Raw genomic sequence first — 20,945 nt, forward strand, 5'->3', positions numbered from 1 at the left:
TTCCATGCCAAATTGTTGCAAAACATAGTAGCTATGCAGTACCATGTAAAAAATGTGACTTATAATATTTATAACTTGAGAATGTGGTTTTAATATTCCATTGTCTTGGGTATATATTATAAAACAGAAAATTCATTTCTGGTGTTAATATGAGGGGGAGGGGAAGATGAGTTTCCCCGAGGCTGTCATCAGTTTTACTGCCAAAATAAAGAGCCCTGTTTTGACTAAGGTGATTCACTCCAATAATACACCACAGTGAAAATCTTATGAAAATGGAGATTCTCTATTTTTGAGTGTTTTTATTCTAAGAGCTCATTTGGGACAAATCTAATTCAGTCAATATTTATTAAGTGTCAAAAATGTGAAAACTAATATACTAAAGGCTCTGGGGGCTAGAGGTGGAAGGAAATAAAATTGAAGCTTACAGTCCTGCTCTCGGGGAGGCACAACCTGGAGAAAGACAGTCAGGCATGTTCATAAAGAGTCTGAGCCAGGATGGTGGAAACCATTGCAGCAGCCAAGTAACAGGTTCCAGATTATTCTGCTCTGCTCCGTCCTCCACAATGCTGCCTGAATTTTCCCTCAAATAAAAATCCAGTTGTGGTGCTTTCCTCCAGAAAGCTCTCTGGTGCTTACAAAATACAATCTAGATTCCTTACTACCAGGCCCTTCCACATTTGGTCTGGATCTGAATCTACCTTTTCATATTCATGTAACACTCTAAAGAAGAACCGATAAGGCAAAAATCAATTCCCCTTGGAAAGTCTAAGGACTCCAGTCTGGTTTCTCTCAAAAAAGTTATGTACATCCACTGTTCCTGTAGAATTCATCTCTTTCTAACTTTTGCCTCCAATCAGAATGAACTCCTAAGGAATGAGTGGGTCATGTCAGCCAGGAAGCAATTGGGCATTTCCTTGCAGGGATTGGTGCAGGAGAAGGAAACAAAAATGTTTTGTTATAAAAGAAATTAACAGATATTAGTGTTATGGTCGGGATAACCTTAAGGCTTGGTTCCCACTGCAGCAATATCCAGAAGTGGGGCTCCTGGGAAGTGACAAGATCATGAGGGCTCTTACATCACAGATGGATAAACCTGGGTGGATTAATAACCTGAAGGCATCCATTATTGAGGTAGAAACTGTAGGGGCCTGGGGACTAGTGGGAGGAAGTAGATCACTGGGGGCATCACCCTGAAGAGTAAATCTGGTCCCTGGCCCCTTCCTCCCTTCCTCTCTCTGCTTGTGGCTGCTACAAGGTAAAAAGCTTCCTCCGCCACACCCCTCTGCCATAATGTTTTTGCTTGGAGCCAGCAGACCATGGACTAAAAGCTCCAAAACCATAAGCAAAAATAAATCTTTCCCCCTCTAAGTTGATTTTCTCAGACATTTGTCACAGCAACAAAAAGCTGAGTAATATAATTAGCAACTCCTTTCCTAACATATTACTCTCCAGTCCAAGCTCCCCAAAGAAGAGAGCATTGTACCCCTCAGGCTCTTGAGTTTGGGCATATTTCACGCAAGAAAAGCTTTGGGATTGGGGCTGGGGTTTTGGCTCAGTGGGAGTACTCACCTAGTATGTGTGAGGCCCTGGGTTTGATCCTCAGCATCACATAAAAATAAAATAAAGATATTGTGTCCACTTACAACTAAAACAAAATTAAAAAAAAAAAAAAAGCTCTGGGATCATCCCTAAATACAGAGGGACAGTGAGACTCAAAGACAGAAAAAAGTGCTTGGAACACCTTAGGCTGAGTCAGCAAGACCTAGCTCAGTGGAGATGAGTTGAGAAGGCTCAGGATGGGAAGGCTTGGGGTTTTTTTGTTTTGTTTTGAATTTTTCAGCCAATGCTGTAGACAGGCTCCTCTTTCAAGTGTCACTTCAGATCCCACAAAATGCCCATTGATGGGAACACCAGGAGCACAGCAGATGGTGGGGTCCAGAGTAGCCCATTGGGAGCAAAATGCCTGCTTGAACTCCTGATGTAGCCAAGGAGATCTACCCCAATGCCAACACTAAGTAGAATAAGTGATAATAATGACCACAGGTGACACCATGGCCTAAAAATAGACATTTCCTCCACTGTGCCGCATCAACACATAATAAACACAGTTTCTTGTGTAATCCCAAAGAACTTCTACCAGTCAAATGGATGGGGACTCAGAGCCATTTATATTTGATTGACAGGTACAGAGGAATGCACCCAACATTATGTTCTAAAATCTTTAGATACTAAACATAGTTCAGGAGTTGTTTTCAGATTTTAAAAAATGCTCAAACCAATGTGTTTCCAGATTCCTGAGACCTTGTCCATGCTGAACACCATATTCATGGGTCTGTAGACACAATGCTCTACTACACTTTATGGAAAAAGTTTTTCTTCATTCCATCTTCTTGATTTCTCTCTCTTTTAAAGGCACCGTTAAAAGGATTCCTATACGGTTGACCACAGGCTAAATTCAGCCTGCTGCCTCTTTTTATTTGGCCTTTGAGCTGTTTTAAATGGTTGGAAAATCAAAAGCATATTATTTTGTGACACATTAAAATTGCATGAAATTCAAATTTCCAGTCATAAACAAAGTTTTATTAGAATGCCTGAGACAATTTACCTATGAATTACCTGTGGTCGCTTTGCCATAATGACAGTTGGGTAGTAGCAACACAGACCATATAATTTTCAACATCTAAAGCATTTGTTATTTGACCCTGTACAGAGTTTGCTGACCCCTTTCTTTGTACATGTGGAGAAAGCGATGGTTGACAATACTTAGGAAAGAGTGTCACATCCTACATTAGTAAACTCAGTGCCCATCTGAGGGCAGGAAGCAGACTAAGTCCCAGTCTCCAGCTGCCCGCCCTCCGTACTGTGCTAGGTGGGGAGAGGACAACAGCCCCCCTTCCCAAAATTGTCCTGCTTAGAGAGCTTCCATCCCCATGTAAGTACCTGGAAATAAGGGAATAGTAGAACAGAAAGGGGAAAGGTATGCAGAGAAGCCAGAGAGGGCTAGACAATTCCCAGGTTGCAGCTGAGCTGTTTCACAGTAACCTCATATCTAAAGAACAGAGGTCAGAGGGAGGAAGCAGACCTCCTAGACTAGGGAAGGAGTCCCCAGCTATCGGCCCCACAAAGCCCACCTCCCTCCTTGAAAATAAAGAAGGGAACAGTTTCAGAAGGCCAAAAGGATATCTTCACTGGAAAGTTGAGGAGGATGACATTAGTCACACAGCCTGTTCTGCTGGTTTCAAAGTGTGCTTTCCAGAGCCAAAATGAGACCACAGAGAAGAGACTAACCAAGCATGCCTTCAGAGTCGAGCGAATTCTGTGTCCTGAGCTTATTGATGTTTCTCAGGAATTATATTCTCCAGAGAGAACAACTAGTTTAAATATTTAGGGGGCAGGAAAAAAGAAAATGATTTGACAATTAAAATCTATGCCTCAAGGAACTGTTTCAAAACATTTTTTAAAGTTTCTCCTTTTAACTGAAAATTTTAGAAGCTGATACACATTCACAGTAATGCCATTTTGCCATACTTCTCTCTTGACCATGTTTTGTTTTAAATTGAGTTAGGCAAGCTGCTGATTCAGAACAATAGTTAATTGCTTTCTGTGTTCCTTTTTTTTCTACAAACATTTATTAAGCACCTATTATTTGCAAGACACTATGCCAAGTACATAGATGGGTAAAAATAAAATGAATAGTCCCAGCCCTAGAGAGATATGCAGTTCAGTAGGAGATATAATGTGATTAAAAATAACAAATATTGAATAATGAGTAGAAACTATATGGGTATGGCATGCATCATTAAGTGTAAAGCCGCTGAGATATTCGGGTTGTGTAAAGTGAAAAGCTGAGCCTGGGTGAAAAGGAATTCAGCCCTCGGTGTGTTCTGCAGAAGGAGGCTTCAGATGCAATTGCTTACATCAGGGATTTTCAGAGCCTAGCTGGAGAAGCACCCCCATCAGAATAACTGACGAAGTTGGCTGAAAGGCACAGCAGCTTGTCCTTAGTCCTGCCAAAGCAGGATCGCAGAGACAGACCCACGCTTGTGGGTCCACAGGTGGTCCCTTTGAGACAAGGCTGGATGAGTCATGCATAAACTTTGCTGTTCATTAGAATCACACGGATGCCAACCAATCTGGGGATGGGATTCAGGCCTCAGTATCTGTATACTATTGATACTAATGTGCTTCTAGGCCTGAGAACCCCTGTTCTAACATCCCTGCCCCCATAAATTTATACAAAGAGTAGAAGTCTCTATTTCAAGAGAAATAAATATACTCTCTCCTTTTCATTTATCTAAGTAAACACCTTCATTTATCTTTTGCTTTTTTTGCAGTTCTGGGATCAAACCCAGAGTGTCACACATGCTAGGCAAGCACTCTACCACTGAGGCACATATCAGCCCTATTATTCATTCATTCATTCATTCATTCATTCATTCAATCCTTTATTGTGCTGGAGATTGAACCCAGGGACATTGTCCCACTGAACCACATCCCCAGCCCTTTTCATTTTTTATTTTGAGATAGGGTCTCAAAAGTTGCCCAGACTGGTCTCAAATTTGGAATCCTCCTGCCTCAGTGCCTGAGTTGCTGGGATCACAGGTGTGCACTCCTGGCCTTCATTTAACTTTTGAGTAGCCCATGTTTCGCTTTTGCCCAACACATCCTTCAAGGCCTTGGACTTTAAAATAATCCAAACTCAGTCCATTAACATAGCCACAGCATGAATATATGTGGACACGCGTGTGTGGATATGTGTGTAGACCCATGCATACATGTGCCAGGCACCACGTGAAGAGCTAGAGGAGAAGAGATGAAAACTTCAGTCCAATAAGGCCCATAGATGAGCAGCAATGTGAAAAGTGCCAACACTTAGTGTGTCCAATAGGCTTGGGGGACATGGAAGTGCCTAACTAGCTAGGAATTGGGGTGCCATGGTAGGCTGGGAGGGAAGCCCATAGCAGTCTTTTCAGAGAAGGAGATACTTAGGCTGAGGATTAAAGGATAAATAGAATTCAGCATCATGGAGTGGGTCAGGCAGCTAAGTTGACACCACAGTGAAGGCACCCTCGCGTCTGAGTCGTCTGCAGTCTCTGCAGCATAGCACGGTTGAGAAGTGCCCCTGGCCTGAAGTGTCACACAGGCCATGCTACCCATCCCTTCAGGGCCAAGAAAAACCATTATTCTGGCCTAGAGACTCTCAGGCACAGCACAGATTACAATCTCTTGGGATATTTCAAATAATAGTAAAGTCCATACCTCACCCTCAAGATCCTGATTTAATGACACTCAGACATCTCTATTTTTTAACAGGCTCCCTTGTGATTCCAGGAAGCAGGACTGAGAGCCACATGTGGAGTCTCAGCAAATGGACAGCTGGCCTTGACCACTGGCTGCAGGATGCTCCTGGTTGGCTGAAATCTGTCAGCAGCCCACCCATTCCCTTCCTGCCCAGGCATGTGGTCACTGTTTTGCCTTCAGAAGGGAGAAGCCTGGGCAGCAGAGTTGCCAGGCTGGCCGCTAGTCTGGCACTAAGAGAATTGGGTGATCTCTGGTCACTCCCAGCAGCCCAATGTACCACTTCTGTAACACCCTCATTCCTTGGATGGGGGTGGGGGTTGTGGGGAGAAGCCATGGAGTGCAGATCCTAGATGTATCCCCAAGGAGTACATTGGATACAAGTCAATGCCCACTTTATGAATTCTACCATAGCACATTAGAATTTCTCCCATTAAATGTAGTGAAATGACTAAAGCACTATAATCAGATGCTTAATGAAAATAATGGAAATATAAAGAGAAATAGAAATTGAGAACCAACATAGCAGGGAGGCTGGGCGGTTAACTAAGTGTACATACCAGCTAAGTGATGTCCAGGCCCTGCATCCAGACAGTGTGTGATTCAGATCTGTGCCTGAGCCGACGCACAAATTGCTACACATCATAAATCTTCTAGGTCATCTGCAAACAGTTGAAACCAGGAATGTTAAATCCGTGAATGCCAAGGCTGTATTCATATATCAAAATGAACATTTATACAGATGACATGAGTCCAGGCAAGAGAAATGTGCAGTTGCATTTATGGGTAAACGGGCTCGATAAGAATCTATTCATTGAATCTTTGAAACAATATCTCTCCAAACTTCACTCTCCCCTCCCCTATTTCAAAGTCAATTGTAGGTGGAATAAACAGATTTTTCTGACTCAAAATCAGAACATGTGATTGGAGAAAGTATTTTTTCCAGACCTGTAAGTGTATTTATAAAGAAGAGATGCCTTGGGTTCCTAAAAGGACAGGAAAGCAGTGCTGAAGGAGACCCTCGCATGTGGTGAGGGGGGAGGCTTGGTTCACAGTGCACATGGGCCTGAGGAGGCTGCGTCTGAGCAGGTTTCCTACCTTGAGGAGCCCTGGAAAGCCCAGTGCTGCCCTACAGCCTTCACAGGTGGCCATTGGAGGGTGTGTCTAGAGTGGCAGGGGAAGGTCAAAAGGAAGAGGTCCTTTGGGGACAAGCAGGCAGTTGCACACACATCTAAGAGATTAGAAGACACCCCAGGGTGGAGCTGGGGGAGGAAGCAAACAATATTGTAGGGAGGAATTTTAATGTGAATGTGACTGAATTATAAACCTGAACTTGCTGAGAAAATTCAGAAGCGGATTGCATTTACCTGGAAATGACTAAATTCAAAACTTTCTGCTGAGTCAGAAATCACATTTATTGTAAGAAGATAAAGATTTCAAGTTTTGCACATCTGACTGTGATCAAAAAAAGTCAAATCACCCCAGGCTTTTGTTTACTCTCTCCTGCAAAATCAGGCAGGGTCCCTCCTTTCAAGGAGGCCTGGGTGGGACCAGAGGCTGCTGTTCCCTGGATCCCCCACCAGAGACGCTGCTGTGGGAAGCAGCAAAGCCCAGGCCATCAGCAGACAGAATTCCTTCAGCCATTCACTTCTTTAGCAACTCTCTTCTTTGTGCTCTACTCCCTAGAGATTTGAAATTCTGTATCAGGGAGCCAAGAGGAGTTCAGGAAGCCAAAAAGAGCCACACCAGATTCTCCTCTATGTTAAATAAATAAATAAGTAAATAAAATTTTTTAAAATCCCTTTCAAATACCTTCCTTAACAGAGAGACGTTTTGTAGAATTAGAATACTCAGGATTAGCATTTGTTCTGGAAACCAGCACATCTATCTCCCACCTGACATTGGGAGTAGAACATACACTTGATCTGCTTTTCTGGAAGGTGGTTTTATATATGTCCACAAATCTTAAAATGTGCCTGCCTCCTGCTGTGGTTTGGATATGGTTTGTCCCCCAGTGTTTCATATGCAGGAAGCTTGGTCCCCAATATAATGGTATTAAAGGAGGTAGGACCTTTAAGAGGCGGGACCTTGTAGGAGGTGATTGGGCCTTGACCTCTCTAGAAAAGAGACTAATGCTGGTCTCTCCAAGTGGGTTAGGTCTCCTAGGAGTAGATTCATTACCCTGAAGTGAGCTGCTATAAAAGAGCAAACCTCATCCCTCGCTTCTCTTTTGCTTCCTGTCTTGCTGTGTGGTTCCTCTCACACAGGCTCCCTTCATGTGATGTCATTCATCACATTATGATACCACCAAAGGCTGTTAACAGAGACCAACCAGATGGGGCAGGCTGCTCTTCAACTTTCAGCCTGCGAAATTGTGAATGAAATAGGCCTCTAACTTTGTAAAGTAGCCAGACACAGGTATTTCATTATAGTTACACAAAACAGACTAAGATGTCTTTTTTTCAGAGATTCCAGTTTTACAGTTTTGCTTGAGGCAGTAATTAAGAAGATCATTAGGCTCTTAGCCTAGTGGTTATAAACCAGTCCTTAACAACAAAAGAATCTGCGTACATGTCTGGATTTCATCAATTAGCTGAATGAAACTGCACAAGTTACTGAAAATGAATGTTAATATTTTATATGTAAAATATGAATAATAGTACTGCCCACCTCACAAGACTATCATGAGGATAAAATGAGACTGAGCATGTGAATGTGTAGCAGTAAGTCCAGCAAGATATGTAAATGTGATAAATATCACTGCTGTTCTTGATTCCTACATTTTGTATAAAGATGATGGTCCAAGTTTGGTCATAACACTACTATAAAAACAAAAGTCTAAAATAAAACCAAAATAAATGATTCACCAAACAAATCATAATACTTCCATGAAATGGCAACTGGGCCTTAATAATGATGTTATGGAAATGTACCTATTGCATGGAAAACTGCTCACAATACACTGCTAAGGGAAAGAAGAAATTTACAAACTAGCATGCATATCATGATCTGCTTTTTGTTTATATGTGTATATAAATTCATAGAAACATGTGCAAAGATAGATTCTAATATACTAAGATGGCTGTTAGAGACGGATGTTTTTAAACCTCTTAATTTTGGCCTTTTGTTATTGGGTATGTATTGCATTTTTAATCAACAAAAAACAATTTCATGGAAGTGTCCTTTATAAAGTATAATTGTTCCTTGGGAAGACAATAAAAATTTTTATCAAGCAATTATTATCAAAACTCAGGACTGTCCCCTGCAAAAGAATTCCAATTAATAATGTAGAGACTTAGTAGTACAGCATATATTTAGCAAGCACAAAGCCCTGGGTTCAATTCCCAGCACCAAACAAGAAAATAAACAATGGCGAAGGAGTGAGGAAAATAGAAAAATGACCATCAGAACACCTCAGGGATAACACCACATTGGGAAGATTTACCTATGGATGCTCAAAGGAGGGTGAATGCTAGAGATTTACCTGTGAATGCTCAGAAGAGAGGGAGAATATTTTCATGTCAGAGTATCTCTCCTTTATTTGTGGCCAAGGGAAAGACAGATGCCTGATGGACAGCATCTTAATGAAGTTATCAAGAAGAAGTTCACCAGCAATGAGCCACATCAACATCATGGACCCCTGATCAAATGCCTGGCATAAGAAACACATGTCACTTCTGTGATATTCTTGCCAAACGGGCAGGACTTTAGTCAAAATATGAGAAGACATCACACAAATCTAAACTGAGAGACAGTCTCTAAAATACCTCACTACTGCTCTTTAAGAGTGACAAGGTCACGAGAGAAAAGGAAAAGCCAGGGAGTACTCACATATGGGCAGAGACTGAGGACCATGACAACCAAGTGTAATGTTGATTCCTGGAATAACTAAAGGAACTTGTGGAGAAACGGGGGGAAATCCAAATAAAATCAATAGTTTAGCATAATAGCATTGTTCTAATATTCATTTCTTGGTTTTTATAATTGTTCTATGGTTAGTAAGATATTAACAGTAGAAAAAATTAGGTGAAAAAATATAGGAACTGTTATCACCATTTTATAATTTTTCTGTAAATGTAAAATTATTTCAAAACAAAAAGTTTAAATATAATGCAAGACTGGGTAAACATAGGTCCTTGGTAGGAGGGACTAGGCCAAGACATAAACAATGTTGGGGAAATTCCCGAAGGCCCAGGCAGAAAACATCCTAACCCTAGGCCTTCTCAGATTTGAATAGAAAATGTTATTTTATACTTTGTTAAGTTAAAATGTGATTAAAACAAACATAAGGGAAGGTATCATCTTAGTTTTCAACACAAACCACAGAGAATATACACAGATACTATCAAAACTCAACATTTCTCTTTTGAATTGTCACTCTTTATGATTTCCAAACTTCAGTTTCATTAGTTCAATTCTGTTCTTTAATCTCAAGGATTTCTTTTTCTCATGTTATATCTGTGATTCAAGAATAAATTAAGATCAAGGAGTTTTGAGTTTTACCTACTCCAAAAAGCATCTTTATTATTGCCAATTTCTCTAATTTTCCCTTTTAAAATCAGATATGAAATGTTTGTTTCCTCAGTGCCTACCAAATTGGAATCTGATGCAGAAAGAAAATCACCAACCTAGATAGGCCATAGATACAATAGACCTTGTGTCTCCTAAGGAAACAGATGTTCAATGTCTCATTTCAAGCTTCTTGGTAATTAAAATAGGTTGCAACTACAAACACAACTAAATTTATTAGTGTTTACTATGTGTTTACATCTCCTATTATCTCACGAGTGTTTGTGTGTTAGTCAGCTTTTTGTCACTGTGACTAAAATGCCTAACAAGAACAACTTGGAGGAAAGAAAGTTTATTTCGGGTTTATAGTTTTAGAAATCTAAATACATGTTCAACTAACTTTATTGTTTTGGGCCTGAGGTGAGGCAGAATATCATGGTGGAAGGGTGTGGTACAGAAGAACTATTTAGTTCATGGTAGCCAGGAAGCAGAGATTAAGAGCGACAAAGAGTTAAAATATAAACCCCAAAGACATACCTCCAGCAACCTACTTCATTTAGTCATACTCCATCTGCCTATAGTTACCACCCAGCTTATCCATTTAAACTATTAATCCAGGAAATGTATTAACCCACTAGTTAGGTTACAGTTCTCATAATCCACTAATTTTACCTCTTGCACTAAAACAGTTTTGGGGGGATACATTACATCTAAACTATAACATTCTGTCCCTGGCCTCCCAAAACTCATGCCCATCTTACAATGTATTCAGCCATCTCTTATGTCCCCATAGTCAACAGTTCTAGCATTGTCCCCAAAATCCACATCCAAAGTCTCCTCTGAGCCTCAAGGTAAATTCTTGGCTATGAAACCATGTAAAGATTAAGAGTAAGTTATATACCTTTAAATATATAGTGGCACAAAGTAAATATTTCCATTCCAGAAGGGGGAAATAGGAACATAGAAAGAAGCGATGGGGCTAAAGTAAGACTAAAATCCAGGTGGGCACCACAACCAGCATCTAAGGCACATGATAGTGAGATGTGATCTCCAAATGTGTTAGGCCCACATGACCTCTCTCTGAGGTTCTGTCCACAGCCAGCAGCTTTCCTTAGCAGATATCTCATGTTACTGGCATCTCTTAATCCTGGTAACTCCACTTTAACCTTGGTTTTTATTTTGTTTTTGTCTTTATGCATCACCTTTTCATAGGCTATCCATGGGAAATTTGACCCTGCTACACTTTGCCTGGTCTTCTAGGCCTTTCTTTGAAATCTCAATGGAAACTTCCATGATCCCCCCTAACTCTATCATCCAGATTTTTTTGTAATACCAGCACCACATGAATGATGTCAAGGTCTGCCACCAGTTTAAGAAATAGCCAGGCCTCCTTGAACTATGGCTGCAGCAGCTGTTGAGTGCCTGGCAGCTGAGTGTGGTAAAATGAATCCTGGGGAAACAATTCTTTAGCCTTCCTAGTAAAAGAGGATGCCCCAAAGTCTTCTAAATGAGTTTTTACTTTTACACCCTTCAGCCTGCAAGGTGTATGGTCTTACTAATTTATGAGATGCACTTAAGCCATTTTTTTCTATTGTAACTTGTGCAAAGTACTTGGCTTCTCTTTAGTGCAGAAGTCTCTTTGATAACTACAACTTTCTTGGCCCCAATTTTATATGTGCTGGCCAAACTGCAAGTTGTTAAAGTGTTTTCTCTCTGTTTTCTGCTCCTGATTTTTTCATAGTAAACCTCAATAAAAACCATTAGCAATACCCATGCCACTGCCTGAATGTCTTGAAATTTTCTCCACCAGCTTAATTACTCTATCGCTTTTAAGAATGACCTCATACAAAGTTTCAGGATGTGAGTAAAATGTAGACAAGTTCTTTGGCATGATATAACATGAATGGCCTCTAGTTCACTTCCCAAGAGAGCCACAGTACTCCTCTGAAGCCTCATGAGTACAATCTTTACTGTCTGCATTCCTATCAGCACTTTGGTCTTTAAGATTCCCCCCTAAATCACCTATTAAGTTCTGATTACAATATTTTAAAGCTTTTTTAGACTGTATCTCCAAATTTTTCCAAATTTCTCCCACAAACCAGATCCAAAGATTTCTAAACCACATGGTGAGGTTAGTCATAGCAACAACCCCATTCATGATACCAATTTTTGTGTTAGTAAGCTTTCTTAACTGTGACTAAAGTACCTGACCAAAAAATAATAATTTAGAAGAGGGAAAGTTTATTTTGAGCTCACAGGTTGAGAGGTCTCAGTCCATGGTTTGCCTACTCTATTACTCTGAGCCTAAGGTGATGCAGAAGAACACAGTGGAAGGACATGGTAGAGAAAAGATGTTTAGTTCATAATAACTTGGACACAGAGAGAAAGAGGGAGGAGGAAATAAAAACCCCAAAGACATGTGTCCAGTGACCTACTTCCTCCAGCAATCATCTACTTGCCTACAGTTACCACCCAGTTAGTCCATTCAAATCATTAACCATCCTGCATGCATATGCCTGATGAATCTCCTTAAAGTTTTAATCACTTTACTCTTTAGTTGAAAAATCTTCTATGGTTCCACATGCCTTTAAAATATTGCCTCAATTTCTCAACAATCTGGCTCCAACCTCTCTTACCAATAAAATATTATCTTCACTTAGGGTAATCTCTGTAAGAAATAACCAAAACCCCAACTTAAACTGGCCTAAACAGAAGGAAACTTATTTTCTTATATAACAGGAAAGACAGAAATAGAGTAGACTTTGAGGTGACTCAATCTAGTAGTTCTGGTTCCAAGTCCCTAAATGTCAGGTACCTTTTTTTTTTCCTCCTCCTCCTCCTCCTTCTTTTCCTTCTCCTTTCTTCCTCTTCCTTTCCCCTTCTCCTCCTCCTTCTTCTCCTTCTTCTTCTTCTTCTTCCCTCTCCCTTTGTCAAGCATTCTATACTTCAGCAAAATAAAAACATGAATTCTTACTTTTCACATTTTGTCCATGGAATAACATTCGCACCTTTTCTCTCCATCCTTCAAGGTCCACATCTTCTATCCCAGTTCTCCCCAACAGAGAGCCTTTAACTCTGTGTGGACTTTACACCTGTGTCACTGCTCCTTGCTACGAACTGTCATGCAAGATAGCCATTTACATCTATGCCTCAACTGCTATACTAAACAATAAGCTCCTTGGAGGCTAAGCCCAAGTCCAACTTTCTCCATATCCTCATTTACTGACTAGTACTTTAAGCATAGGTACTCAATAAATGAGCCAATCAGTCAACAAAAAAATCAACCTTGTGAGAAAATCTGCATGCTTATTAGTCCTAAATCACAATTTTCTCTCTCCTTAATGGTCTTCAGGGCTTAACACTAACTATTCTCATCAAACAATGAAGAGATTTTCCCTTTAAAAAGTATCACGTTTCACAAAAACTCCTAAAACTTGACTTTAAAACAATTAGTAGACACTGGATTTGAAGGGAAACAATCAGCTGGCACTCAGATTTGAAGAAGTTTTCCATAAAAAATAGAATTCTAAGCAGAAGAGTGGTTCCAAATCTAAGCATCCTGGGAGCCAGGACAAGCTTGCCTGGTGTTAGTGATTTTTCCTGTGTTCTCTACTTACCTGCATATTACACTTATTAAAGGGAAACACCAAACAAAAGAACAGTCAACTCTTGGCATCACCCACTGTCTAAACTCAATCAAAGACCTGAAGTTAACTTGCTCCAAAGTTGACTGATCCAGACAGGAGTTCAAGAGAAATCCTCAAGGGATATGGTCTAGGGGAAATTGCATGGTACACTAGCCTTTTGTCCTGTATTAGTATGTTAGTCAGCATTTTGTCACCAGATTAGAAGAGGAAAAGTTCATTGGGGGGTCATGATTTTAAGGTTTTCAGTCCATAGCTTGCTGACTCCATTGCTCTGGGCCTGAGGTGAAGCAGAACATCATGGCAGAAGGACCTGGTGGAGGATAGCTGTTCAGCAGAGAGAGACAGGGAAAGGGCCTCAGAGAAGATGAGGCCCCTATCAAGGAGTACCCCCAGTGACCAACCTCCTCCCCCATGCCTGCCTGCCTACACCCAGTTAGTCCAATCAAACTAAGATGTATTGATTAGGTTACAGTTCTCATAATCTAATCAGTTCACCTCCTGCATTAACAGGAGTTTGGGGGGGTCACCTCCTCATGGTTTTTATTTTGTCCCTGAACCCCAAAAGCGCATGTCAGTTACACAATGAAAAAACACATTTAGTCCATCTCCAAGAGTCCCCATAGTCTAACAGTTCCATCACTGCCCAAAAGTCTAAGTCCAATGTCTCCTCTGAGACTCAAGGCGAACTCTTAGCTGTCAACCCTTACAAAGATTAAAAGAAAATTAAATATATCCAATATACAATGACATGGAATAAACATTCTTATTCCAAAAGGGAGGAATAGAGACTTAGAGAGAAGGGATGGGACCAAAACAAGACTGAAACCTAGTTGGGCAAACGTTCTCTGCACCTTCTCCTCTGATATCTGGGGCATACAGTGGCAAGATATGATCTCCAAAGGATTTGGGAAGCCCTGTCCTTTTGATCTTACTAGTATCAGCTCATATGGTCTGTTTTAGGCTGGTATTGTCCATAATCAGCAGCTTTCCTCAACAGAAGTTAAAAGTTACTGGTATCTCTTAATCCAGGGGGATCTCCATTCCAGCTTTGATTTTGACTTCGACTTCACAACTTCATGTATCACCCTCTCAGGAGCAGCCCACAACAGCTACAACTCTACCATACCTTGTCTGGCCTCCCAGACCTTCCTTTGAAATCTTGGTGGAAGCCTCCATCACCTCAGCATTCTGAATCTCTGCAGAATCAGCACCAAGTGGATGAACCCAAGATTCGCTGCCTGCTCAAGTAATAATGGGGTCTCCTTGGAAAATGTTTATGGTAGATTCTGAGTGCCTGGGAAACTGAGTATGGTGAAATGGATCCTAGGAAAACAGTTGCTAAACACCCCTATGAAAATAGGGTGCCCCCAAAGTCTCTTAAATGAGTTTTCACTTCTTTACCCTAGGGTCTGAAATGAGTAAGACCTTGCTGATTTTCCCACCTGCCTCAACTTCTCTTTAGTGGTAGTAATATCCTCAATGACCACACCTTCCTTGGTATCAATTTTCTGGTCAAACTGCAAGTTTTTAAAATCCTTATGCTCTAATCTCTCCTCCTGATTCTAACAGTAAACCTGATCAAAAGGTGTCAGCAATATTCGTGCTGTCACCTGAATACTGTGCAGTCTTGAAATGTCTCCACCAGTCTAATCATCCCAACACCTTTAAATTCAGTCTCACCAAAAGCCTCAGGACATAGGCAGAATGTAAACAAGTCCTTTGCCATAATATAACAAGAATGGCCTCTAGTCCAATTCCCAAGAGAGCTCTACAGTTCTCTGAAACCTCAAGAGTGCAGTCCTTACTGTCTCCATTCCTATCAGCGTACTGATCTGATATCCCATCGAAATCACCCATTAAGATCTCTTGTAGTATTCTAGGATTTCTCCAGCCTGCATCTCCAAACTTTTCCAAACTCTTCCTATTCCAAAGGCATCTGAACCATGTGATTGCATTAGTCATAGCAATGACCCCACTTCTTGGTATCAATTTCCATATTAGTCAGCTTTTTGTTGCTGTGACAAAAGTACCTGATAAGACCAACTTAGAGTAGGAAAAGTTTATTTGGGGCTCATGATGTTAGTGGTCTCAGTTCATGGTTAACCAACTCCATTGTTCTGGACCAGAGAGACAAAGCAGAATATCGTGGCAAAAAGTCATGGGAAAGGAAGTTGCTCAGTTTATGGTGACTGAGAAGCAGAGAGAAGGGAAGGGGCCGTTGGAAAAATGAGCCTTTCCAGGACATATACCTAGTGACCAGCCTCCTCCAGCCATGCCCACCTGCCTACAGTTACCACTTGTTGGGTCCATTCAAACAAGAATGGACTGATGAGGTTACAGCTCTTATAATCTAATCCTTTCACCACCTGTATTAACGAAAGAGCTTTTAGGGGACACCTTATATGCAAATCATAACACATGGTTATATCAGGTCCCTCCCCAACTACCTCTCTACCCTTCAATATCATTAACCATGTGACTCCACATTGCAAACCATACTATCCCAGAACAAACAGGAAACTGGCAACAATAGCAACCAAGTCAGAAAAAGCTAAACCCATGAAGCCTGAGGGTATGTGGAAGGAGAATGAAATTTTACTCTGGGTAAGATGAGGTAAGTTGTTGACACTGGACTGCATCCAATCATTCACTCATCCTAAAATATTTAATAAGTTCCTGTCAGGCATTAGGGGCTACATTAGTAATGAGCTTCAAACTTCCTTGGGCCTAACTGGAAAAGGTAACTCTTCCTTTCCCCCAAAAGTTACCTGCCTCCTTCACAGCCCAGCAGCACAAGTTCTCCCCAAGATGAAGAGTTCGGATTAAAAAGCTTCTGCCAAAGTCACATTGCAGATGTGGCTGGGGCTCACCAAAGTCTGTGGCTATGACAAACCAGCAGGCCATGCACCATGAATTGCTAATGGGAGGAGGAAATTAACTCTACCCTACCTTGTGAAAAGGGCTATACAATCACCTTTTCAGCATTTCCAGTCTAACGTAGAGCCGTCATCCATCCAAACAAGCACAAAGATGTAAAATTTTGAAAAATCAACAATTCTTCTTAGATTTGCTAGAGAAGTGAGGTCAGAGGGCAAACCACTGGCCCAAAATTAGAAACAGGGCAGGTGAAGAAAGAGAATTACAACTTACCAGAGCTAAAGACCAAGGGCAGAACCCTCTACAGGAAGCAGTACTAGTGTAAGGAAACCTCAACTGTAACCTACAGATTGCTGAAGGCCCAGTTGTAGACAAGTCTGAGAGATAGAAACTCCAGGGCACCCAGGCTTAGGAAGCCCCACACTTTAGTGAGTTTTACCTCTAGGACCTAGTCAACCTGGTTCTCTCAACAAACATCAGAGAAAAACCCCCTAGTGTTTCCAGAAGAAAGATGGGAGAAGGAACCATTTTTTAAGACACCAGAGAATTTTCTTCTTCTCTAAAAGTCTGCTTTTTAGAAGAAACTATTTAATGATACCCTAACCTGATGGAGTTTCATTAAACTCTAACTTACCTGGGGGGCAGGTAAATACTCAACTCCAGTTCCCTTAAGCCATCCTGTTGCACCTAAAAGGAAAAGAAATCATCAATACGACTGGGAAGCACTTGTGAAATTCACAGTCCAGCAGCTCCAACTCAATAATAGAGGTCACCTAAGCAAAGATTGTAGAACTCTTTCCCTCTGCCATGCCTTATCACCACATTACCAAAGGTCAATTTATAGCAGTTCCAGTACATCATATCTGCCTATCAAGAAAAAAATTACAGATAGAGGAGGCTGCTCGGCACAGCGCTGGAACTCGGAGCAGCCACTGGGGCTCCGGCGGCTGCCCGGGGGAGGAGTGGCGGGGAGAACTGTGTGGACTCAGGACACCGGGGCCTGCCCTGAGGAGGAGGAGAGGAGCGTGGCCACTTGGATTCGGGGAGACTGCGCCAGAGCTGCAGGCGGTCGCCAGAGGAGAAGCCGCGCGGCGAGCTATTTGGAATCAGAACGACGCTTCTGAACACCGGGGCCTGCCCTGAGGACGAGGAGGAGGAAGAGGAGCGGCCGCTTGGATTCGGGTGACTACACGGGAACTACAGGCGGTTGCCAGAGAAGGGGCTGCGTGGCGAGCTGTTTGGACCCTGACCACTTCTGAACCCCGGGGCCTGCCCGGAGGAGTAGGAGAAGGAGGAGAAGGAGCGCGGCGGGTCCTTTGGACTCGCAGTGACTGCATTAGCGCTCCAGGCGGCTGCTCAGAGGAGAAGGCGAGTGGTGAGTTGTTTGGTCTTAAAGTGACAGCTCCTGAACACAGGGGGGCTGCCTGGAGGAGAAGCGTGGTGGGACGCTTGGTCTTGAGGGACCACACCAGAGCTCCGGGCGGTTACCCAGAGGACCCGTGCAGCGGGTCACGTGGATTCAGAGCCACTCAGAGGGACTGCTCCTGAACACCCGGGGGGTTATCTGGAGAAGGAGGAGGAACGGGCAGGGTCACTTCGACTCGGAGTGATTGATTGCCCCGGGCTACGGGTGGTTGGTGGGAGGAGGAGGCACGAAGTGAGTTTCTTGGACTCCTAGTGACCGCACCGGCATACTGGGCGGCTGTCTGGAGGAAGAGGCCTGTGGCGGGTCTCTGGGACTCAGAGCGATTGTTCGGGGCCACAGGTGGCTGCTCAGAGGAGGGGCCACGCAGCCAGGCGATTAGGTGCAGAACAGGGTCCCAGGATCTAGGAGGCTTCTGGGTGGAAGAGCCGCACAGAGACAGGCTTAGGGCGGAGCGAAGGTTCCAGGCCTATGGGCAAATTCTCTGAGGAGGGGCAGCCTAAGGAGATTCATCTGCGAAGGGTGAGGCTCCCAGGCCCAGGAGGTAGGGCCGGGCCCCTGGAAACTTTGCAGAGGAAGGCAGCCCAGCCCAGGCAGTAGCTGTAAATTGAGGGGAACCTCTAGGAGGAAACTGACCAGCGAGACCTCCCCACCGGGTGAGTCTTCCCTGCTGGGTGAGGTTTCCCACAAGGACGGTAAAACCAGAGACTCAGGCCCAAACAGGCCTTGCCTCAGCCCACAGCCTAGGTCCCCTTTGGATGACCATTGGTCAACAAGTGGAGGCACCTCTGCCCACTAGCAGGGAATATACCCCACCTGAAGGCCACCACTCCTAGAGAGGCAGCTTCCTTGTGGAGCACCGCATTATCAACCTCCTCCAAGACTTCAGCCTACTGAAGGCTAAGAGGGGATATATATAGAAATCTTCAGGGTCATTGTAAATCAACAGAGGAAATCTGCAATATCTCAGCGGTCCACTGATATCTGAACAACATGAGAAAACAAGGAAAGAAAATGCTGCAAATAAATCTAGATGTTACATCAATAAAACCCAATGACAGCATGGCAGAAGAAATGACAGAAAAGGAGTTCAGAATATACATAATTAAAATGATCAGAGAAGCAAACGAGGAGATGAAAGAGCAAATGCAAGCATTGAATGACGAGATGAAAGAGCAAATGCAAGCATTGATTGATCGCACCAATCGACAGTTAAAAGAGCAAATACAGGAAGCAAAAGATCATTTCAATAAAGAGTTAGAGATATTGAAAAAAAACCAAACAGAAATCCTTGACATGAAGGAAACAATAAACCAAATTAAGAACTCCATAGAAAGCATATCCAATAGGATAGAACACCTGGAAGACAGAACCTCAGACATTGAAGACAAAATATTTAACCTTGAAAACAAAGCTGAACAAACAGAGAAGATGGTAAGAAATCATGAACAGAATCTACAAGAACTATGGGATATCATGAAAAGGCCAAATTTAAGAATTATTGGGATTGAGGAAGGCCTAGAGAAACAAGCCAAAGGAATGAACAACCTATTCAATGAAATAATATCAGAAAATTTCCCAAATCTGAAGAATGAAATGGAAAATCAAGTTCAAGAGGCTTACAGGACTCCAAATACACAAAATTACAACAGACCCACACCAAGGCACATTATAATGAAAATACCTAACATACAAAATAAAGACAGAATTTTAAAGGCTGTGAGAGAAAAGAACCAAATTACATTCAGGGGGAAACCAATACGCATATCAGCAGATTTTTCAATCCAGACCCTAAAAGCTAGAAGGTCCTGGAACAACATTTTTCAAGCCCTGAAAGAAAATGGATGCCAACCAAGAATCTTATACCCAGCAAAACTTACCTTCAAATTTGACGATGAAATAAAATCCTTCCATGATAAACAAAAGCTAAAAGAATTTACAAAAAGAAAGCCAGCATTACAGAACATTCTCAACAAAATATTCCATGAGGAAGAGATGAAAAACAAAGAAGCAAATCAGCAAAGGGAGGAATTATCCTAAAGGAATTGTCAAATAAAGGAGGAAACAAGTTGTGTCAAACAAATAAATAAACAAAATTTTAAAAATGAACCAAATGACCGGGAAACCAAATCATTTCTCTATAATAACCCTGAATGTTAATGGCCTGAATTCATCAATCAAAAGACATAGACTGGCAGACTGGATTAAAAAGAAAGATCCAACAATATGTTGCCTGCAAGAGACTCACCTCATAGAAAAAGATACCCATAGATTAAAGGTGAAAGGATGGGGAAAAACATACCATGCACATGGACTCAGCAAAAAAGCTGGAGTATCCATCCTCATTTCTGATAATGTGGACTTCAAGCCAAAGTTAGTCAGAAGGGATAAAGAAGGTCATTTCATACTGCTTAAGGGAAGCATAAATCAGCAAGATATAACAATCATAAACATCTATGCCCCAAACAGTGGCTCATCTATGTATGTCAAACAAATCCTTCTCAATTTCAGAAACCAAATAGACCACAACACAATAATACTAGGTGATTTTAACACGCCGCTCTCACCACTGGACAGATCTTCCAGACAAAAATTGAGCAAAGAAACCATAGATCTCAACAACACAATCAATAATTTAGACTTAACGGACATTTATAGAATATTCCATCCAACCAAGAGTGAATACACTTTCTTCTCAGCAGCACATGGATCCTTCTCTAAAATAGACCATATATTATGCCACAAAGCTAATGTTAGCAAATACAAGAAGATAGAGACACTAGCATGTATTCTATCAGATCATAATGGATTGAAGTTAGAAATAAATGAAAGAGTAAAACACAGAAACTATTCCAACATCTGGAGATTAAACAATATGCTATTATATGATGAATGGATAACAGAAGATATTAGGAAGGAAATTAAAAAATTCTTAGAGGTAAATGAGAACAAAGAAACATCATATCAAAATCTCTGGGACACTATGAAAGCAGTACTTAGAGGGAAATTTATTTCATGGAGCGCATTTAATAAAAGAAGTAAAACTCAACAAATAAACAACCTAACACTACAGCTCAAAGCCTTAGAAAAAGAAGAACAGAACAGCACCAAAAGTAGTAGAAGACAGGAAATAGTTAAACTCAGAGCTGAAATCAATGAAATTGAAACAAAAGAAACAATACAAAAAATTG

General features: G+C 41.7%; 1 long non-coding RNA gene across 12 annotated transcripts in view; it reads right to left on the reverse strand.

The window, feature by feature from the left end:
- The window catches only part of LOC306670509, a 354,071-nt gene that overhangs the window by 170,990 nt on the left and 162,136 nt on the right, over positions 1 to 20,945 (reverse strand). For 9 of the 12 annotated variants that reach the window (XR_013766404.1, XR_013766405.1, XR_013766409.1 and 6 more), the window contains 3 exons: positions 16,966 to 17,018; positions 8,783 to 8,950; positions 5,859 to 5,960 (listed from right to left, as the gene is read on the reverse strand). This is a non-coding gene — a long non-coding RNA (uncharacterized lncRNA). The remainder of the gene's footprint in view (positions 1 to 5,858; positions 5,961 to 8,782; positions 8,951 to 16,965; positions 17,019 to 20,945) is intronic. The other 3 variants (XR_013766406.1, XR_013766407.1, XR_013766408.1) reach the window with 2 other exon arrangements.

This window comes from Sciurus vulgaris, assembly GCF_902686455.1.
Source record: "Sciurus vulgaris genome assembly, chromosome: 10".
NCBI lineage: Eukaryota > Metazoa > Chordata > Mammalia > Rodentia > Sciuridae > Sciurus > Sciurus vulgaris.